A 24,837-nucleotide genomic window follows, 5' to 3' on the forward strand; every position below is an offset into this window, starting at 1 on the left:
AATATCAAATTGTAGTTTTAATGGCATCTCCTAATGATTAATCGAGTTGAATATCTTTTTGTAATTTAAGGGTAATTAATGTTTCCTCTTCTAGGTATATATTTGCTCATATCTTTTGCCCATTTTTCTATTTGCTTGTGTTGTTAAAATTCTTATATAGGAATTGTTTATATATTCTATTTATTAATCATTTATTGGTTATGTGTGTTACAAATATCTTCTTTTACTTAAAGGTTTTGCTTCTCACCCTTGTCTTGTAAATAAATGTTTGTAATGTCAAATTTTCTAGCTAAAATATCATTTTTATCAACAGAGACATAAGGTTATATTTTTAATAGTTTAAAATTCTGCGAGGTGGGTGGATCACGGTGTCAGGAGTTTGAGACCAGCCTGGCCAGCATGGTGAAACCCTGTCTCTACTAAAAAAAAAAAAATTAGCCACGTATGGTGGTGGGAACCTGTAATCCCATCTACTTGGGAGGCTGAGGTAAGAGAATCACTTGTCCCCAGGAGGTGGAGGTTACAGTGTGCCGAGATTGTGCCACTGCACTTCCAGCCTGGTGACAGAGTACCAAAAAGAAAAAAAACAAACAAAAAAAAATTCTGGACTTCATGTTTAAGTTTCTAATGCGTCTGAAATTACTTTTATGCCACAATAAAAAGAAATAATACTTTTTCAACATTATTTTCTTTATGGAAAACCACTGTCCCACACCATATATTGTTACATATCCCTACAGATCAACAATTAGGGCTTTGTTATATTTGTGGGTGTGGGTGTAGCTGTGTGGGGTGTGTGTGTGTGTATGTGTGTCTGTGAGAACGAAAGTGAGAGGCAGTTTGCTCTGGGTTCCTTGTTTGGCTTCAATGCTCTATTTATCTATCTGCATCAATACCACATTATCTGAAGACTTCTGTTTAATCCTGATATGGCATAAAATAAATTAGCTCTATATGGTTCTTATTCAGAAGTGTCACTTTTTAATTCTTCATCCTTTACTCTGAATATAAATTTTATAATCAGCATAACAAATTCCACAAAAAATTTTATTGAAATTGCACTGAGCCCAATTATCTATTGCTTCACAGAAAATTATTCTAAAACTGAGGCGTGTAAAATAAGCACTAATTGTGTTTTAAGTTCACAATTATGTGGGTCAGGCATTTAAGCAGTACTGAATTAGATGATACATCTGCTCCATGTGGTTTTGACATGTTACCTGCAGTATTCTGTGGATGGACTGTCAGAGGATCCAAGATGGCCTCACTCATGTCAGGCATCTTGGTGGAGATGTCTGAAAGGCTGAATTTAGCCATTACCAAAGTGCCTGTATGGGGCTTCTTCAGCATAAGTGTCTTAAGAGAGTTGAATTTCTTACATGGCAGATTAGGGTGTATGTCAGACTAGGATACTCACAGGGAATATTTCAAGAGAGTAGCAGTGGAAGCTGCAAGTTTCTTAAGACCTGATCCCAGAAGCTGTCTGAGTGTCACTTCCACCATACCTGATCAGACAAGGCAGCCATAAAGCTGACCCGGATTTAAATTGAGGGACATAGGCTTCACCTGTCTGTGGAAGGAGTGTCAGAGAATGCGTAGCTATCTTTAATCTGCCACGAATCTAAAGATTGAGAATAGTCATCCTTGTAACATTGAATCATCCTATTTAAAAGCATATTTCTGCATTTAGTAGGTCTTATTTAATGTCGTTTAAAATAAAATTAAAAATCGCTAATAAGGACCTTTGGCTTTTTCATTTGCTTTATATATTTGATATCTTACTAGATCCTCTACAAATAAATGCTCATGTTCTCATCAAACTTAGGGAAACCAGACTAAACCATGAATTTATTTAAATAAGAAACCCATTTCCTGATTTCCAAAAAATACTAAAGTTTAATAATTTTTCAAGTTTTCTTCCAAATGTTCAATACTAATGAAATTATTTTTAATACACTAAAAATAATGACATTTAGAAGCATAAGAAGCATATATGTGTTTCCTTGGTGTGTGTGAAGGCTAGAACTAGTGATGATAATAGCCAGTGCACGTGTATTTGAGAGACTGGCATGTGACGTATAATCTTTTCCACACAGTGTGCATGGGTTTGCAGCTGCAGCTGTTATTTGCAGAGCCTGGCACTATTTATGCCTCTGCTTCGTGTTTTCTTCAGAGCCCTTGTTCTCAAACAGTCACCCACCATTGATTGCCAAATACCAGGTTAAGCTGTCTGCCGCTGCTGTTTTTCCTTGCCACTCACATCTTTGCCTTGTCTTTGAAGGCATACTTCAGTGTGCCTTGGAAAAAGTTTTGTCCCTAAACTCTTTTCTGTAGTGACTCTTCAACTCATCATGCGGTGTTTGCCAGGTCTTCTTGCTATCATCTGTTCCCTACATTTGTCCAGCCAACTCCAATGAAGTAACAGCATTTTATTTAATATTATATATGGAATAACTCTGTCATCCCTTCAGATAGTACTTTTACTGTACAAAGTATTTTCAAACATATTGTTATCCATAAAGTTGGATTCTCACAAATTTGTAATGTTATTGGGGAGTGGTAAGTTTATTTGTTTGTTTTTAATATTTGTTGCATCATAGCCAGATGCTGTGGCAGGTAATTTCTATGTAATATAATACTATATTAAGTTAATTTTGCCCATACATTATCCCCACTTGACTGATAAAAAGCAAAGATGATAATGAGACTTATCTAAGTTCACACAAGAAGCTGAGACCTAGACATTCTGCCTCCTATTTCAAGGCTTTCCTACTACTACATACCACCGTCTATGTCCTGTAGGTGATTTGCTTAAATAAGTGAGCTGTAAGACTTCTGGCCGGGCATGGTGGCTAATGCCTGTAATCCCAGCACTTTGGGAGGCTGAAGCAGATGGATCATGAGGTCAGGAGTTCGAGACCACCCTGACCAACATAGTGAAACCTCGCCTCCACTAAAAATACAAAAATTAGCCAGGCGTGGTGGGGCACACCTGTAATCCCAGCTACTCAGGAAGCTGAGGTAGGAGAATCGCTTGAACCCAGGAGGCAGAGTTTGCAATGAGCCGAGATCGCACCATTGCACTCCAGCCTGGGTGACAGACCAAGACTGTCAAAAAAAAAGAAAGAAAAGAAAACCTTGTATCACTGAGTTGTATAGCAATTTGTATGCCTTTTCTGTAGTACTGATCACACCACATAATTGTTATTCTGGGGTAAACCCAGACCCTTCTTTGAGTTTAGGAGTATATTATAGTTAATATATTATATTAATAATATAGTTAATATCTGCAGCACTTAGAATGTGCACAATAAATATTTGACGAGTAAATGAAAGGATGAATATGACACTTAGAACAACATCATAATAATGTGTATACTTATTTAGATATGGCATTTAAAGCCACATTGACATTCTAATTTAAAAAAATACGTTGATCTCTGTATTAGTGTAAGTCAAATCAGGACAGAGAAACCACACAGGAATTTCCATAAGGAAAGTTTAATAAAAATAATTATTGACTAGTGCAGAGGATCAAAATATTGAGAGATTGCCTAGTGAGAAGTAAGGAGAACTCTAAGGAACATAATAAGTGCAGATATAAGAAGACATTTTCCTTAGGAAGAAGCATCTCCCACACTGCTCTAGGGCTGAAATTAAGACCTTGCGGTGGAGGGCACAGCTGTAGCTCACTGGTGGACAGAGCAGTTGTAACAGTGTCCTGCCCACAGAACTTGCTGAAAATCAGCCCTCTCAGATACTGGGAAGTGTTCACAGGAAGGTATTTCACCAGAGGCATTGGGCGACGAAGCCTTCTGAAGATGACTGGGGAAACTTCTGGATGCTGGTGTTGCTGGCTGCTATGCACTGCAGGAGCCAGGCACTGGGGAAGCTGTGGGAGCCGAGACTGGAGAATCTCCCTACCCTAAGAGAGCCTGGTGTTGGAGAAGCCAAGCTCTGTTGGGCCTTGCAACTGAACACACCAAAGCCAGAAAGAAAACTCTCTTTTCCCTTTAGTGATAAAGCTTAATTAATATTGTGCCAGCTGGCAATGGAAAAATATTTAAAGGGCCCCAATTTATTTTCACAGAGTAGGCAAAAAGGATACATTTGGAGCTGAGAGGCAATAAATTGATCATTTATTCCTGATGTCATTTTCAATTCTCATGACATATTGTTGCTTTAATAAAATTTTTCTTTTTCTGTTCTTATAGAAAAAACAAGAATGATGAGAAAGACTTCTACTCTATTATCTTAGTCCTAATATAGCTTATTTTATAAAGTGGTAAAAAGAAAAGCTTATGTGATTCAAACTCAAGGAAACATATTTCTCCTTGACTTACTGTCTACAGTATTTTTGACTCTGTATCAGTTAACCTCACTGAATCATAAATTATTTATGTAATAGCTAAAAATGTCCTCATAGTGTGTTGGGAGATGTAAATGAAATAATCTTTATAATGCTCATAGCTAATTCCTGGCACACGTAATATTCTCTTTTCTAAGTGGTTTATACAGGTTAAATATCTTTTATCAGAAATGCTTGAGATCAGAATTATTTCAGATACTTGATTTTTGTTTTTGAGGGGAACATTTACATTATATTTACTGGTTCAACATGTCTAATCCAAAAATCCAAAATCCAAAATGCTTCAATGAATGTTTACTTTGGACATCATGTCAGTGCTGTTTCAAATATTGGAGCATTTGGGTTTTGGAATTTTAGATTACAAATGCTCTTATATCATGTTTAAAGTATAAGATGGCCAGGCGCGGTCACTCACGCCTGTAATCCTAGCACTTTGGGAGGCAGAGGCAGGTGGATCACCTGAGGTCGGGAGTTCAAGACCAGCCTAACCAACATGGAGAAACCCCGTCTCTACTAAAAATAGAAAATTAACCTGGCATAAGTCTATAATCCCAGCTACTTGGGAGGCCGAGGCAGAAGAAACGTTTGAACCTGGGAGGCGGAAGTTGCAGTGAGCCGAGATTGCACCATTGTACTCCAGCCTGGGGAATAAGAGAGAAACTCCATCTCAAAAAAAAAAAAAAGTGTAAGATAAGAGAACTAGGCTTTTGGTTAGTTTTTCAATGACTTTTAAAATCTGCTTGTGCTATTTACCATAAGGAGTACTCAAAATGCATTTATTACCAAATTGTTATATTCTGCACAAAAATGGATCAACCTAAATTGGATAAACCTAGTTTCTTTCATTCCCTTTGTGAGAAGACATAATCAAAGATATTTTAGGATCATGGCTACATCAGGTCAGCCAAATCTGTTAGGTAACTGGCAGTGTTCAGCATATTAATAGGCCTGTGTGCTCAGTGATTGTACCTCTGAGGTTGATATTGTTGTAATTAACAGAAAACACGTCTATGATATCACTTTGTTCCTTAAAGTCATATCACAACCGCATCAACAGTGGGTGATATATGCTGCTTAGAAACTCTTCCGGAAGGTAACAAATTAAAATATTTGCAACTAGTAGATAAAGGATACACTACTATTTGCATATGGATTGAGTCAGATGAATCTGACTTTGAGAAATGTATTTGGAATTGAACATGTGACTTTAGAATATTTGCTTACACTCTCTATGTCTGAGCTTTCTCATTTGTAAAATAAGGATAACAATAATACTACCTCATGGTATCATTATGATATATACATGAAATAACTTGTGTGAGGCATTCGTAGATTGGCTGTCAGGTGATGGCAGTTCAATAAATGGAGTTATATGTGTTCTTTCTCTTCTTAGTTTTTAAAATGTTTGAAATTCTCTGTGTGTGTCTCTGTCTCTTTCTCATTCTCTCTGTCTCCCTCTACATATATATGTGTACATCATCTGTATAATTACATATTATATAATCATTGTATATATAGATTTCATATAAACTGATCACTCCCTATCCCTTTTTATCTCATGTCATTCAACACTCCCAATCACTCATTTTCTCCAGCCATGATATTGACTTCAGGTTGCTTCACAGACCAAATTTATTTTCCTCTCCAAGTCTGTGCTCTTATTGTTAATCCAATGCTCATCCCCAGATAATCCACAGCTACTTCCTTTTTCAACTATTCAGATATAAATTCAAAGTTTGCCTCTTCAAAAACGCTTCCCCTGACCATGCGAACTTACCTACTTTTTCCTCATTCCCCAACCACCCTAGATTTAGTCACTTTGTTTCCTTCATGGAAGTTACCACTATCTGAAATTACCTCAATCTCATGTTCTTTCATGTTTTTAAATGTCTACCTAACCTACTAAAATGTGAAGTCTCATTTACTATGCCTAGATCATGTGACATAAAATCACTGATTGTGTAAAATATCTCAAATAAGTGAAGGATTGAGACATCCTGAAATCTTGTAACATTTCCTCACAGGCCTTCTAAAAGAGAGCGTCTATTTGGACATTCGTGGAGGGTTAGGAATTTATGGGAAGAGATGAGACACATGTGTCCACTGAAAGTTCTGAGCCTCCATATGCTTTCTTTTCTTTTCAATCTCAATGTAGTCCCTCCACTAGAATGTCTGATCTGCTTGCTGCCTTGTATAGATCATATTCTCATTCTACATGAACAGTTTTGCACATTTAGTTTATGCCACCTGAACTAGACTTTTTTCCCCCCCTGTTAATCCTTATAAGGATAAAAACAATCACTAGCCTTTATTGAGTGTTAACCACTTGCCAGCCACTATGCTAACAGCCTTAATGCCTCAGCAACTTTAATCCTTGAAACAACTTTATGAGGTAGGTATTTTATTTTTTCTGTTTTATTGATCAGGAAATTGAGACAAAAGATATTTGATAACTAGTCCAAGGTTACCCAGCATGCATGTAGCACAGCCAGTGTAAGTTTAGGCAGGACTATCTCGAAGCCCTTTGTTCTTCCCCACTGTGCTCCCAGGTTTCAAAGATCAACTTGAAGCCCACCTTCCCTTTGAAATTTAGTCCACACCAGTATGGCTTCTTTTTTTCATCTTCTTTCCTAGTGCCAAAAGGCTCTGTATGTCTCATAGCCTAAAAATAATCACCCACTTCCTGGGTTATTAATACAATTCTACCAGAGTTGAATCTTGATTCCCACAGCATTTTGTGGGTAAAATTACGAGTCTTGAAGAATCGCCTCACATTTGTGCAAAGGTTAACAATAAAAGTGACAAAGATATATAGATAGACAAAAATACTTATAGTGTTTGAACATAATATACTTATTGACTCTCAGTCTTTCTAGTCAAAATGTATAATTCCATGAAGGTAATATAAGAGTAGGAAGAGCTTCTTGTCACTGGATCCTAATTTAGATGATTTGCCCATAGAGTCCCTATTGTTACTGTGACATACCATTGTAACATTCAGCATTGTGCTCCCCTGTCAATCCTCTGCAGTGAACTAGAACATTAAAATGTTGTGTAAATTCTATCTTTCATTTTCTTCCCTCTCTATCACTTGGTTCACTGACCTTGAGATTTATGAAATCTGTTTTCATGTGCTTTTACCGTACAGGACTCCTTGGGTTGGCCTCTTATTTGCTTTTGGATGCTTTTCTGGGACTCTTCCCCAGCGTCCACCCCTTTCTGCATGTGCCTTTTATTGCTCGATTCTCACTTGAAACACAACTCTGACATTTCCTCAAGTACTGCTTAGGAACTTAGCTGGAGCAGCAAGATCCGTTCATGTGGGAATCATGAACACATTTCAAACAAATTTAGGTAGACGGTATTAGTTACCTTTGTATCATCGTTATTCCTTTACATATCTGTCTCCTCAACTATACTGGAAACCCCTCGAGAATAGGAAAAAAAAATCATTTCTTTCCCTTTACTTCCTGTACCTGCTACATAATAGGTATTTAATAAATGCATAATGGCATGAAAGAAAACATAGCATAGACTAAAAAATTATTTGGCTTTGTCAGTACAGTAACAATTATTCCATTAGATTCATAGATTGTTTTGAAAAAGAAAGAAAACCACTGCTTTCTCTAAACCTTCAATGGAACTGGATTCCTTGTTCAGGCAATCTTTTGAGTTTCCTTTGTTGGAAGTTTTAGAACATGAGAAGGTCTATTTTCTGCATTACATAAATAAATATTTTATGGTTAACCTACAGGTATTGCCAAAAGTTAAAGAATATTACCAAATATACCGATAAAATAATTTTGAAATACTCATTTACATCTATATAAAGAAAATAAAAACAGATTTTAGCTCAAGAATGATTCTCAGATGTCTAAACACTTCCCAACATAAGCATTAAAGCATATGAAAGAGTATCGGTTTCTGGAGTCAGAAGTTGGTTTAAATCTTGGCTCCTTCTTTTACTAACTTTATAAATCTTCCTAAGTTATAGGACCTTCCTGTGTCTCTATTTCTGCATAAGAAATGGGTACTAGGCTTAATACCTGGGTGATGAAATTATCTGTACAATAAACCCCCATGACATAAGTTTACCTGTGTAACAAACCTGCATATGTACCCCTGAACTGAAAATAAGCTAAAAAAAAAAAAGAAATTTAGAGATAATACATCTATCTTAAAGGCTGTTGTAAAGATCAAATCAGATAGTATAAATAAAGCATTTAGCACAATCCGTGGCAAATAATAAGGATTGATATTGATATTAATGGGTATTATTCAAATTAATACTATGTTCCCTCAGATAATTTGAAATAAACTTGCCTTTTATAATTCCAAGCACCAGAGGTTGACTTCTAACCCTGAAACCTTTTATTTCTGTTCTTTTCCTTTCCAGTCCTGTTGTATATAAGAAGTGTCTTATGTCCACTAGCTGACTCTTTTATTAATAGTGAGGGCCTGTTCAGCCTGATTTTCCTAAAAGGAAACTATCCAGCTTTCATTTGCCTTTATATGACATGGTAGGTCTAATGCTTCTTTCAAATCAAAATGACTGTTTTTTTTCTGTGTAGGGTATGTGTGTTTTGTTTGTTTCTTTGCTACTTTTAACTGGATACACATTCTTTTCCTAAAAATCTTCTGCAGCAGTAGATCTGACTTTGTCTTAAGTAACTTTGAGACTGGTGTATGATTTTTGTGTTTGCTCCCTTTCCTTTCCCTCTCCATGATCATCATCAAGTACAAACCTGCCCTTTGAAGAAAACAGACAGCTTTACGTAGCCACACGGTTGGCCCCTCCATCACCAAAATTTTTTTGCTAATATTGTGCAGGTAGTCATCACATGTCCACAACTATAATATTATGGAAGTCATTTCAGAAACAATTGAAGAAATGGAAAAATGTAAATATAATTCTTGTTTTCATGGAGGTCACAATCTACTTGAGGTGACAAAATTGACACAGACAATCTTACTGCATATCTGTAGTAATTCTGTGCGGTGGAGTGATTGTATTCACTAATGCTCTTCTTTGTCATCTTTATGGGAGACAAGTCTCTGCACCCCCAGATGAGGACTGTGAGTATAAATTATTCTCTGATGTCACATGTACATTAACTTTATATAAATTTATCCATTATTTATTTAGCAAGTATTTATTAAGACTTTCTAGGGTTGTCTCAGGAAGACCTTTCTGTCACATCACTTTATGTTTCTTTTATAAGAAAACTTTTCTGTAACAGTTTTTTTCAATTTCTCACACATTCTGAAGAAAAGTGAAGCCTTCTACAGAATCTAACAACTGTTTATCACCCACCTTTGGTGTTATCTTCTCTAGAAAGTTTTCCCTAAGAGCCACCTCTACCTTTTTACAAAGTCTGGATTCAGTTTTTACACCTGTAAATTCCCACAGCCCCTTGCTTGCCTCATGGCACTCTACAGTGAATATTGCTGATTTATCTTTCTCCTCCACCAGACTTTTACTTTCTTAATGGCAATCTCTGTGTCTTTATTATCATTGTTTTCCCAGTACTTAGCACAGAGTCCAGAATGTAGTAGGAAACTTTCATAAATGCTTTATAAATTATACTTGGTGATACCTTTATCTTTCTGAAAGTAGATTCTGGGTCAGGCACTACGTTTTCTTCCAACTAATAGATAACAGTTAAAGCCAGCATTCATTTCAACTATATCTGAGGCAACCAAAGAAATTCCAAATGATGGAATCTGGCTGCATAAACTATATTTATGTACTTAAATTCTACATTTACTTTACCACTTTCAAGCTAATTCCTTGATCTTAGGTTGCATTTTATTTTCTCACGTTATACTCCTGAATATATATGCTCTTATAGTTTTTGATAATTTGAAGTGACAATGACACAAAACTCTCATATCTATGTGCTTGAAAGAAATGGTACATTTCTTTCTTTTCTAAACCATAGTTGAGCTTGCTACAGCTTTTGGTCTCGTTGATGATTCAAGATAAAAAGCCGACCTATTTTTTGTATGGTTGTGTCTGACAAACTCCTGTATAACCCTTGTGTTTAGTTAGCAAATCAATCAATATTTTATCTTAAGTTTTTAGCCTTATATCAATTTTTATGAGATTCCTTTTGCATATATCTTCAGTGATAAAGAGAGAAAAAAATGAACAGTTTTTGAATAATCCTTATATGCTTTAAAGTTTGCAAATGCTGATCTCCTAGAGGCAGGAAAAAAATCACTTTACACTGACTTTTTTTCATTGTTTTTAAAACTTCATCCTCCCCTCTTTTTATTAATCTCAGAGATACTAAAGAGACAAATCTTTTAGGACAAACAACAACAACAACAACACCTCACGGTTTTTCTCTGAGTTTTGGCTGTGACTTTAGCCATTGCTTTGTTTTATTGTAATCAGATACACTGGCATGAAACTATTTGAAATAGATTCCAAAAGTATTCGCTGGGCTTTTTATTGGCGTATCAAACAGGGAAGCATTCAGGCCATACATTAGCAAGCAGCCAAGTAATTAATAATAACACACGTGAAAGAAAATGAATATTTTGGTTGAGAATCAGAATGAGAAGTAAGACAAAGGCCTGAGATTCGTGTCCTTGCCTTCAGCAGCAGCAGAAATAATGTTATGAATAGCATTTAACTTGAATTTGGAGCAAACTGCTGCTTTTATCATAAACAATTGCCAGATGGTATACATTATCTTTCTTTTTTCTCCTTTCACAAAAGCAGCATTAATTGCAGAGCAGCCCAGGGCTCCACTCAGCTCATCAGTGTGATAACACTTCATGACCCTGATTAGCCGTCAGTCTACTCAATTAAAAAGATCATTTAGACATTCACCCAATCATTTGCCTATCGAGCCACCTGGGCCTCAACCAGGGGCTCCATTTTTAACATTCTCCTGCCCTCTCTCATCTTGCCTAGCTTTTTTACATATCTCCAAAAGACGTAATTGAATTAAATAAAGCGTCTCAGGGGCAGCTGCAACATCTGCTGTTTGTGGTATGTCAAGCCTTCAGCATTAAAAACAGTTACATATGCTCTAAATTAGCAGGTCGCAGAGATGAAACAGTCGATGATAGTGTTTTTGTGCCAGCGTGAGAAGCAGCTCACAGCTGTGTGCAATTTACAATTAAAGGCTTTATCAGAGCTCAATTGTACTAGTGAATCAAGTGGTGAGAGGTCAGTTAGTGAATTAGACCAATTAGAGCTTGTACAGTTAAATTATCTGTCTTATTACCTACTGATAAACAGCCTTGTCATATCTTTGCTGGAATGATGAAGCTGAATGAGTTTTATGAAGTGATAATACAAGTTCACTGTAGTGGAACTTAGTGATTTGTGAATTCAAAATCTATAGCAACAAAATGGTTTTATATAACCTTTTAAAATAGTTATATAACAGGAAACTTCGAATTGGTTAAAACACTTCAGATTAAGTTCGTTATATCTACTTGTGAATGCATGTTCAAGTACAAGACTTTAAGAAATACTTTGCAGAAGAATGACATATGGATCTCCTAACTTTATTTTTATGTAATATCAATTTTTAAGTTTAAGAATTAATTTCAGTTAGAATAAAGAATAGAGCAAAACTGTGTCTGGAAAATTTAAGGACCACGCATTTCAAAATAATCCAAGAAAAGTATATAGTTTCATGGATATAGTGATTTACTTTTTTGGAAAATACAAAATCATCAGTCATTCTCATAATCAAATATGCACAGTTCAGAAGTTGCAAATCCTATATACAGAATATGTCACACCCATTTTCATGCTTCTATACATGTATGGATGGGAACTGATGAAAAGACTGGGTTTAAACATTCAATAATAAAGTCATTGGTGAATTATTTGTATTACAACTTTCCACTGAATGAATGCTCATTTTTCACCTAGACAGTCTCATGATTAGCAAATAACATGACGTCTTCATTAGTACAGGTCTCATTGACTAGGCTTATCACCGATACCAATCGAACTAAAAAAGCGACACTCAGAATCATTCCTCAATCACTGATCAGAAAGTAATATGGAGAATACATCTTAAATAAAGCATATTTAGGTCTCCTAACATACTTTTTCTTAGAGCAAAAATCCAAATTTTTAATATTAGAAAAACCTCATGACAGAGATTTTAAATAATATTTGTTCATTGATTTACTCTTTATTTAACAATAACGTTTAAGTCCTTGGATTTATTTTATTAATCAAACTTTAGTTTTCTTAGACAGAAATAGTTATATTTCTCAAAAAACTGGGACAATCTTTTGCTTTCTAACAGGTTTCTGTTTGGAAACAAAATTTACTAAATCCAATATTAAGGATTATAGTAAATCATACTCAATAATATACATGAGTCAAAAATGTACCTTTCTTTATATAAAAGTATTCCAAAGTTACTTAGTAACTGAGACCCAATATTCTAGTTGTAAAATATGTTTAGAGAAGTATAATCAATATTCTCCTTTGAGAAGATACAACATTGTCACAATATCACTTTATCTCAAGTAAATGTATAAATATATTATAATGCTGGTTAAGATAATAAAAAAACACATTCATGAAATGTATTAGAATAACTTTCAAATGTACCTAGAAGGGGGAAAAAGCTGCAAAAGCACCAAATAAATTTTGAAGAAGGTAATTGAGAACGAACATATCCTGGAAGCTATAGGAATGAAAATATATACATGGCATAGGCATAGATAAAGCAAAAACCTACACTAAAAAGTATATAATTAGATGTAATTTAAATATTTTTATAAGACAATGTGGTCTTCCAAATGGATGGGATAATATGATTTTTATATGATATTAGAATTAAGGACATTTTAAAAATTAGGATCATATTCATACCATAGAAATAAGGGCATTTTTAAAGTTACAATCATATTCATACCAAAAAATGTTTAAGTAGATGAGGATTTAAATATTTGTAAAGAAATAACCTACTAGAAAATACGTAAAGAACTTAAATATCTTGGATAGATTAGATGGTGCCTTTCCAAGTATGACAATAAAGGCACTGTTACACTCACTGTTGTAAGAAAATAGCAGCAGATTTGGCCACATAAAGTATACTCATGCTTTTACACTTAAATTTTTTTAAGTAACAAGAATAATGAAAAACTACACTGAAAAAACATACACTAAGGAAACTTTCAATATTATTACATACACAGATGAATTTCAAATCATATAAATTTACCATTGGAAAATAAGCTAATGGAAAGAAAAAATTAATTTGAAAGTAAATGCATATACAAACACATAAAAATAAGTATGTAAAACATCCTCAATATTCACAGAAATGCAAATTAAGACAAAGATCAGATGTCATATTTAACATACTAATTTGCCAAAGATTTTAAAAATAATAGTAATACTCAACAAAGGCAGCAAAACAAGAAATTATGTAACCTTCCTTGAATAAATGCAGAATCTCTTCTGTAAAATAATTTAGTGAAGTTTAACAAAAGGTTTTGATTTTTTGATAACTTATGGTTCAGCATCCCCCTTTTGGTCATTTTTCTTGAGTAAATTATATTAATCATGAGGCAACAATGTATCACATTTTCATAGAGTAGAACTTTGGAAATATCTTGGTCTCCCACAAATTAGAGATCAAGTTTAGCAAGTAAGTGTAAGTATTTCTATAGCATAAAATTATGTCCATACATTGTTATATTTTAAACAAATCTGCTAAAATATGGAAAATATTATTGGTAGATACTATCTTTTAAAAGAAAACAAGGTAAGAAAAAATGTTAAAATATTTAAACTATAAACAGAAAATATTCACACTATAAACAGAAAATATTCTAGTAGGATGTATACCTATCAGACTTATGCTAGGTCTCATACCTGCATTTTAATAGTATTAGACTGGTGGCAGAATATATGGGTAAATTTTCTTCTCTTATAATTTTCTAAATTTTTTAGGCAAGCACTTATTTCTTTTTTAATAAGAAAAATCGTTGTGCAAAAATGACTTAAGCAGTTTGGGTTTCCAAGAGATAGTAAACCTAGTAATGAGAATTTAGATCTTACGTGATAGAAAACAAAAAGTTATATTTTAATAGAAACAATACATTTAATATAAATGTGTTAAATTGTTAATTGTCTTACAAAATGTTATATTACTTTCCACTGAAAATATTAAGCATTATTTATTATATCCATCTGAAATTTTGAGCAATATACAAATGACTGAAATTCCTTACTCTGTTTTGATTTATTTTTATTTTTATTTTAAATACTTATTTTTAAGTGAGATTCGGTTCTAGAACTGTTTTTGACTTGATGTGACTATGCTTGGCTTACCAGATGCCACTTTCACATTTCCAATATGAAATTACTTATCATAAAAAAAATTTTATTAAAAGGAACATATAGTTTGTAGAAAGGAAATTTAAGACTTTAACATTAAACCAATGTTAATTATCAAACTAACTGGGACACATATATTTAAATTTACAAGTAAATAACACAATGACCATTTTAGTTAGCCCAGATGAAAAGTTTAATTGTTTTAGGGAAATCAGTAACTTGAGAATGAACAGAAATACTATATATTTTCAAATATTTTGAGCTCTTCAAGAGACCACAAATGAATGCATTATCACTTTAATTATGAGAAGATATGGCTGTAATTTGGTAAAATATTTTATAAGTTGGGAAATGCTTGAATCTAAGCTGAAAGACTGTGGATGAACTTTCAAAGTAAATGCCTTATTCAATAAGGCACTACAAGATGAATTTTCAGTCATTAGTGCAGTTGAACAGTAAGTGAGAGAAAAGCAGTGAATTAAGAAGAGATCTATAGGTTTAAAATGGGGTATTAAAGTTCCTTACTATTGCTTTACATATTTAGCTGCTGCAATACAATAATTGTACATATACGTGTGTATATATATTCCCAACATTTTGTACATATTGTACATATATGTGCAATATATATAAGATATATATAATTGCACATATATGTACAATTATTACAACTTATAATGAATTGAATCCTTTATCATCATATAGTGATTTTCTTTGCCTCTTGTAACAGATTTTCAGTGAAAATCTGTTTTGTCTGCTTATAAATATAGTTACCTCCATTCTCTTTTGGTTACTATTTGCATGGAATAACTTTTATCATCACTTTATTTTCACCCTATATACAACTTTAAGGCTAAAGTAGCGGGCTCTTGTAGGCAGCATACTGTTGGATCTTATTTTTTTTTTCTTTAATCCACATAATCATTATGTGTCTTTTGATTGAATAATTTAATCCATTTACATATAAAGTAATTATTGATATGTAAAGATTTACTATTGTTATTTTTCTAATTGTTTACTGACTGCTTTATAGTTCTGTTGTTACTTTCTTCCAATCTCTCTGTATTCCTTTGTGATTTATTTAATTCTCATACTGATAGATTTTAATTCTTCTCTCCTTATCTGCTTTTTACAAGTGTAATGATCAAATCCGAGTAAGTGGGAAATATACACTAAATTATTAGTAAATATAGTCATCCTATATTCTACTGAACACTAGATCTTATTCCTTCTCTCTGACTTAATTTTGAAGTCAAAACCAGAGAAGCACAGTAAGAGAAACAAACTGCTGGCTATCTATCTCACTAGTAACCATAAATGAATAATCTAAAACAAAATAATGACAAATGCAAACTGTCGGTTTAGAGCAGGTTCCTCAAGCTACATGGTGCTCAGGCCAAACGTCACCAGTGGAGCCTGTTTTTGAATGGCCTACAGGGTAAGAATGGTTATATTTTTTGAGAAATTTTTTTAAGAAGATGCCGCAGATACCAAATGATACCTACAAGGCCTAACATATTTATGACCTAACTTTACAGAAAAAATTATGAATCCCTGATTTAAAGAAAAATTATAAATTAATCCAGTATTCCTGGAGTTCTTATAAAAAGATAAAAATTTGATATAGAGATAGGAACACAGGTAGAACACCTTGTGAAAAGGAAATCAGAGATTGGGTGATGCTTTTGCAAGTCTAGAAACACCAAAGAAAGACTGCCAATAAACCACCAGATACTAAGGGGGAAACATGGAACAGGTTCTTCCTCACCTCCCTCAGAAAGAACCAATCCTATCATCACATTGATCTCAGTCTTCTAACCTCTGGATCTAAGACAATAAGATTTTCCTCTTAACAAACAAACAAACTTCACACCGAAGAAAAGACATGAACCTGATGGCTATACTGCTGAATTTTTCCAAACATTTAAACTGAATTTTTAATTGATGACCTGATGTCAATCCTTCTCAAACTCTTCCAAAAAATTGAAGAATTGTCTTAGGTCAATTGGTGTAACTGTAAAAGAATACTTGTAGCTGGGTAATAAAGAAAAAATGATGCTGGGCATGGTGCCTCACTCCTGTAATCCTAGCACTTTGAGAGGCTGAGATGGATGGATTACCTGAGGTCAGGAATTTGAGACTAGCCTGGCCAACATGGCAAAACCCCATCTCTACTAAAAATGCAAAAAGAAAAAGAAAAATTAGCTGGGCATGGTGGTAGGAGCCTGTAATCTCAGTTTCTTGGGAGGCTGAGGCAGTAGAATTGCTTGAACCCGGGAGGCAGAGGTTGCAGTGAGCCGAGATTGTGCCATTGCACTCTAGCCTGGGTGACAGAGCGAGACTCTGTCTCAAAAGAAAAAAAAGAGATCTTTATTTGACTCACGTTCTGCAGCCTGTACAAGAAGCATGGTGCCAGCATATGCTTCTGGCAAAGGTCTCAGACTACTTATATTCGTGGAGGAAGGCAAAGGAAAGCATTTATGCACAGAGATTACAAAGCAAGAGAGAAATCAAGATAAAGGTGGGGAGGTGTGAGACTCCTTTTAAAAATTTACTCTTTTGAGAACTAATCCATTTCCTCCAAAGAACCAATCCAGTCTGTGAGAGTAAGAATTTACTACCTCAAGATGGCAACAAACCATATATGAGGAATCCATCCTCATGATCCAAATAGTTCCAACCAAGCTCTGCCTCCTAACCCTGCCATAGTGGGGCTTACAATTCAACATGAGGTTTGAAGGGTCTAACATTCAAACTATAGCAAAAAGAGAACACTTCCAAACTAACTTTTATGAGGCCAGCATTACCCTCAAAGTACAGCCAGATAATGAAACTATACAGGAAAATTACAGGACAATATCCCATATGAGCATAGATCAAAAAATGATCAATTAAGTACTAACAAACAAAATTCAACAGCATATTCAAACTATTATACACCATGATTAAGTGGGACTTATTCCTGGGAATCAAGGATGGTCCAAATAAGCAAATCAATAAATATGATAGAACATATTAACAGAATGAAGTATAAAAATTATATGATCATCTCAATAGACTCAGTAAAAGTATTTGACATAATTCAACATCCTTTCATAATAAAAATATTTAACAAATTATGTATAGAAGGAATTTACCTCAACATAACAAAGGCTACATATAACAAGCCCACACCTATCATCACACTCAATGGTGAAAGCTGAAAATCTTTCCAACATCAGAAACAAGACAAGGGTGTCCACTCTCATCACTTTCACTCAACATGGTACTGAAAGTCCCAGCCGAAACAATTATGCAAGAGAAATAAAAGGTATCCACATTGAAAAGGAAGGAGTTCAATCGCCTGTTTGCAGATGACATAGTCATATGTATAAAATACCCTAAGGAGTCCATCAAAAAACTGTTAGAACTAATAAAATCAGGAAGTTTCAGGTAAAAAAATAAATATGGCCGGGCGTGGTGGCTCACGCCTGTAATCCCAACACTTTGGGAGGCCAAGGCGAGCAGAGATGGAGACCATCCTGGCCAACATGGTGAAACCCCGTCTTTACTAAAAATACAAAAATTAGCTGGGCATGGTGGTTTGCGCCTGTAGTCCCAGCTACTCAGGAGGCTGAGGCAGGAGAATCGCTTGAAGCCGGGAGGTGGAGGTTGCACTGAGCCGAGATCACACCACTGCACTCCTGCCTGATGACAGAGCGAGACTCCATCTCAAAAAATAAAAAATAAAAATCAATATACAAAAATTACTTTTGTTTCCTTACACTAACAATGAACTCTCTGAAAAAGTAATAAAGATTAAAAATTCCATTTATAATGACATCAAAAAGAATGAAATCCTTAGAAGTTAATTTGATCAGCGAGGAGAAAGCTCTGTACACTATGAGACACTGATTAAAAAGAAACTGAGGAAGACTCAAATAAATGGAAAAATGTGCCATGAACGTGGGCTAGAAGAAATCATATTGTTAAATTTCCATAATACCTAAAGGAATCTTCAGATCAATACGATCCCTATTAAAATTCCAGTGACTGCATAAATGTCTTCTGAGAAGTGTCTGTTCATATCCTTCGCCCCCTTTTTGAGACTTTTAACAGATTAGAAAGAATACTAAAAATATTTTGAAACCATGAAAGACACTAAATAGCTAAATATATTTTGAGGAAAAAGAACAAAGCTTGGGCTATCTCCTCAAACATGGTAGGATGGCTATTATCAAGAAAACAAGAGATAATAAGTGCTGGTGGGAGTGTGGAGAAAAAGGAATCCTTATATGTTGTTTATGGAAGTGTACATTTGTACGGCCATTATGGAAACAGTATAGAGATTTCTCAAAAATTAAAAATAGAACTACCATACAATTCAGCAATCCCACTACTGGGTATATATACAAAGGAAAGGAAATCAGTATCTTGAAGAGATATCTGCAACATCTTTTTCATTGCAGCATTATTCACAATAGCCAAGATATGGAAACAAGTAGCCACCAATGTATAAATGGGTAAAGAAATTATAGTACATATACAGGCATACTTTGGCGATATTGTGGGTTTAGTTCCAGACTACCACAATAAAGTGAGTTACACAAAATTTTTGGTTTCCAGTGCATATAAAAGTTATGCTTACACTATACTGCAGTCTAGTAAGTGTGCTGTGCAATAGCAGTATGTCTAAAAATAATGTACATACTGTAATTATAAAATACATTATTACTAAAAATGCTAATCATCATCTAAGCCTTCAGTGAGTCAAAGTATTTTTGCTGGCGAAGTGTCTTGCCTCTATGTTGATTGCTGCTGACTGATCAGGATGGTGGTTGCTGAAGGTTGGGGTGGCTATGGAAATTTCTTAAATAAGACAACGGTGAAGTTTGCCACATCAATTGACTCTTCCTTTCACAAAACATTTCTCCCTGGAAGGTGATGCTGTTCGATAGCATTTTACCAACAATCAATCTTCTTTTAAAATTAGAGTTAATCCTCACAAACCTGGTTGCTGTTTTATCAACTAAGTTTATGTAATATTCTAAATCTTTTGTTCTAAATTTCAGCAATGTTCACAGTATCTTCACTGGGAGTACATTTTGTCTCAAGAAACCACTTTCTTTGCTCACCCATCAAAAGAAATTCTTATCCATTCAAGTTTTGTTATGAGATTGCAGCAATTCAGTCACATTTCCACAGGTCACTCCTAATTCTGGTTTTCTTGCTATTTCCACCACATCTGCAATGACTTCCTTCACTAATCTTGAGCCCCTCAGAGTCATCCATGTGAGTTGGAATCAACTTCTTCCAAATTTTGTTAATGATATTTTGACATCCCCCCTTGAATCACAAATGTTCTTAAACGATATTTAAAATATATTTTAGATATCATGAATCCTCTCTAGAAGGCTTTCAATTTGTTTTGCCAGTTTCATCAGACAAATTGCTGTCTATGGCAGCTGTAGCCCTATAAAATTGATTTCTTAAATAGTAAGACTTGAGAGTCAAAATCACTCCTCAATCCACGGACTCCAGAATGAATAGTGTGTTTGCAGGCATGAAAACAACATTAATCTCCTTGTACATTTTCATCACGATTCTTGGGTCTCTTATTGCATTGTCAATGAGCATACTATTTTGAAAGGAATCTCTTTTTTTGTTGTTAGAGCAGTGGGTCTTAACAGTGAGTTTAAAATATTTAGTAAACCATGCTTTAAGCAGATGTATTGTCATCCAGGCTTTGTTCTTCCATTTAGAGAGCACTAGCAGAGTAAATTTAGCATAATTCTTAAGGGCCCTAGAATTTTTTGAATGGTAAATGGGCATTGGCTTCAACTTAAAGTCATCAGTTGCATTAATCCCTAATGAAAGAGTCAGCCTGTTTTTTGAAGCTTTGAAGCCAGGTATTGACTTCTCCTTTCTAACTATGAATGTCCTAGATGGCATCTTCTTCCAATATAAGACTGTTTTATCTACAACAAAAATCTGTTATTTAGTGGTCACCTTCATCTATTATACTAGCAAGAACTTCTTGATAACTTGCTGTAGCTTCTACATCTACACTTGGAACTTCACATTGCACTTTCATGTTATGAAGATGGCTTATTTTCCTAAATGCCATGAACCAACCTCTGCTACCTTCAAACATTTTTTTCTGAAGCTTCCTCACGTCTCTTAGCCTTCATAGAATTAAACAAAGTTAAGGCTTTGTATTGGGCCTTGGTTAAGGGAATATTGTAGCTGGTTTGATCTTTAACTACACCACTAAACCTTTCTCCATATCAGCAATAAAGCGTTTCACTTTCTTATTATTCATCCACGCACTGGAGTAGCACTTTTAATTTCCTTCACAAACTGTGCATTTGCACTCACAGTTTGGCTAAATATTTGTCACAGAAGGCTTTGCTTTTGGCCTGTCTTGGCTTTTGACATGCCTTTCTCATTAAGCTTAATCATTTCTAGCTTTAGACTGAAAGTGAGAGATGTACAGCTCTTTCTTTCTCTTGAACACTTAGAGGCCACTGTTGGGTTATTAATTGGCCTAATTTCAATACTGTTGTGTCTCAGGGTATAGGGAGGCCCAGGGAGGGAAGAGAGACAGGGAAATGGCCACTTGGTGGAGCAATCAGAACACACACATATTGATTAAGCCTGCGATCTTTCATGGAAGTGATTTCTGGCATCCCAAAGCAATTATTTTAGTAACATCAAGATCACTGATTACAGATCATCATAATAGATACAATAATAATGAAAAGTTTGAAATATTTCAAGAATTACCAAAATATAACACAGAGATACAAAGTGAATACATGCACTTGGAATTATGTTTATTAATGCTTTTCATGATTTGCCTCCACATTTCATAGAAAACTGGTAGCATTTTCCGTGTTCCCATTAATACCATCTCTTGTCTACAGCAGAGGTCAAGTCATAGCACATTCCCTATCATGCTTCACACCCTCTCTCAATTTATTATAGCCTGTCAAATTCAATAGGAGCTGAAAGAATTTTAACCCAATAATCTGAAACTCAGCTACCACTTGTTAAACAGTCTTTAAATTTGTGCCTTAGCCCTCATAATAAAATGTTATCTGTTCACAACATACTTTTACCCCAATTCTGGTAACTAGATTCCCATTTCATTCACTGTGCCTGAATCACTGGATGATCGATGGATATAGAGAAACTATATAAACAGTATAAAACAAAAAACTCTAAACAAGTGGAATAGAAGCCAGTAAGCCTTTACTCTAATATTTTTTACAATATGATGTATCAACCCTGTTTGTAGGTGAAGAATAAGTATTCCTTTGTAAATAAATATCCAGATTTTAAACTTCCAAAAGCGTTATGGAATACAAATAATATAATATGAAATAAAAGTTATTAACTATTTAAATAACAACAGTGCAAAGGGAAAGTCTCCTCACCATTATATAATCCTCATTGCTAGATGATTGTGGGATCAATCATGGCATTCTCACATTTCTCCTGTGCACTATCCAGGTGCTTGCCTTTACATACTTCTATTTTCTCTCTTTTTTCCCTCTAACTATTATCATCTGAGTTTAGGAAAATCACAATCAGAAAATGATTATTCTGTCCATCACAGCTCTTCATCTACTCCTGTCAGTTTTTTCTTCTGAAAGAGGAGACAAAGAGTCCGCATTTTCAGGCTGTTAAAGGAAGTCCGTGCAGAGGGAACATTAACATAAGCAATGTCCATCATGCTGAATGGAAATTCTAGTAGAGAACAGAGTGAAGCATAATGAAGTTGAAATCTTAAGTGTCCAAAAGCAGAAATCAGAAGCTAGGATACAAAGTCAGCAATATGAGAGAAGAGAGTCAGAGGCAAGTAGTGGGTGCGTGTCTACCTAAAGCAATTTCATAGACAGTCCATGCTGTCTACCATACATGACTGTTTAAGATGCCATCTATGGTGTTGTCTATAGACAACTCTTCTGAGTTTAGGGAGACAGCTAGCACAGTTGTTCTGCCCAGTAGTTCAATGGGGGACTCCAGGCTCAGAACACATTCATGACCTTCTCTATGTGATCATTATTTTTGAATGCTCTTGGAAATTCAGGCATATATCCTGCTTCTGAATATTTATTCTGCTGTTAAGGAGCAAAGGACATGATGCATTAGGCCTAGCATATGAAACTTGAAAATGTGTAGTACTATGACCATACATAAAGGTGGTAGGGGTAGAATGAGAGACAGGCACTTACTTCATTAGTGAGAAAATATGAAAATGTGCTCAGGACAATCTAAATGCATTTGAGTATATGGTATGTAATGTATTGTTTCAATATTCTAGAAGCCAGTTGGACATACTACTTATTGTCTGGTTTTATGAAAATTCGTGTTTGGAATTGTCATATAAAACGTATCACCATGGGCAAAGTAAAAGGAAAATGGCAAAAGCATTTCTAATTTCTGTTTGAAAACTGGACAAGGTTCATGGCATGTATTATTTCACCCTCTCAGCAATCCTATAAAACTGTATACTGGTAATTAGTATCCACACTTTACAAATGAGGAAACTGAGACTCTAAAATGTTAAATGATAGCTTGTTTCAAATATACACCAATCTGCACACTCAAGTGATATGGAAAGATTTTAATCAATAATAGCTATTACAATAGAAAAAATTGTCCAGTGTAGACTGAACTCAGCTTCAATTTGTATAGAGATTACTGAGTATTTAAATTAAGAATGAGGAACTAGGGAGAGGAGAGAGTAAGGGATCAGTTGAATCAGGGAAGCGAAGAATTACAAAGGGTCACCCAGAGTAAATGGTATTAAGCTAGCTGTGTCTGCCAGCAGGCAATTATCAAAGTTAGTATTCTATCCTCACACAGGGAATGGAAGACAGAGGCCCTATCCTCAGGGGTTGGCTGAAACCAACTGTAAAATTTTGGGGTCAGACTTGAGTCTTCTCAGGCAGACAGTTTAAGGGGGGCTTGAATTATGTTAGAGATGTGGCCTTGAGCTGTTAGAACCTACGTTAATGTTTTTTCAAGTCTTTATAGCAAAGGTGGAGGCCTAGTCAAGAAAAGGGCTCAGAAAAGCCTGGCTTAAGTTTGGTCAAGGAGAGAAATTTCTCACTTAAGAGCACATATCATAACTAGCCAGTGACAAATCTACTCTCGAATTAAGTATTAAGGCACTCTCCAAAATATATGCATTTAAAGAGTACAAAGTGTTCAAGACAAGTGATTTCTACATGAACCACAACTCAAAAATTTATTTCTTAGAAAAATCATTGCATGACTCTTCTGGTAACATAACTTTTCCAAAAAGAGGATTAGGGTCAAACAAAAATGACGAAAACTCGATGCTCTTTGGTTTTCAGTTACTTGCATCCAAATGAAGACATATTTAGTAAAATTAATTGACTCCTTATAAAGGGCCTAGATCATACCACTCATTCTTCAAAGCACTGGGAACATATGACACAGCCAACAGAAAGCCTTACCTTTTCATGAATCCTGTGGTTCTTGCTGCCACGTAAGAAACATCCTAAAGTTTGCACTTAGAAGCAGCAGTGTGCTCTCTCTAAAACTTATTTACATATACATATGTATGTAGATGAGGATTGTGTTTCTCTTGTGTGTGCATGCGTGTGTGTGTGTATTTTCTTCTTTTTTTTTTTTTGAAAATAGAAATAATTCTCAGTTCAATAAAGAAAATTTGAACTATGTTTCAAGAACCCTCCCATAGGGGTGATTTCGGGGATATCACATATATTCCTATGCTTTCTTATGGCTAAAGAATGGAGACAAGGGTTTGCAAAATACTATAATGCTAAGCATTAATTTTTATCAAAATAAGACTTTAAAATAGCAAACAATTGTCTAGTTGTAAATATTTGAACTTTCTTCCAGCATCTTAATTGCCTCTTTTAAGAACTTTGGGAAGTGGACCCTACATTGTAAAGATAGGATTCAACAAAGCAGAATGTTGCTCAAAAGTTGCTCAAAAAGCAAACCAGTGTTAAAGTGATGATTCCTTTGTGCTTATTGTTCTACTCATCACACATTTGTAAGTATCATTATTGTTCTGAACCATTTCAGTAAGTTGATTTCACTAAGAAATTCTTTGAAATTAGATTCCTTATTTTTATCATTCTTGTCTCCAATC

This window comes from Papio anubis, chromosome 4 (genome assembly GCF_008728515.1).
Source record: "Papio anubis isolate 15944 chromosome 4, Panubis1.0, whole genome shotgun sequence".
Classification (NCBI taxonomy): Eukaryota; Metazoa; Chordata; class Mammalia; order Primates; family Cercopithecidae; genus Papio; species Papio anubis.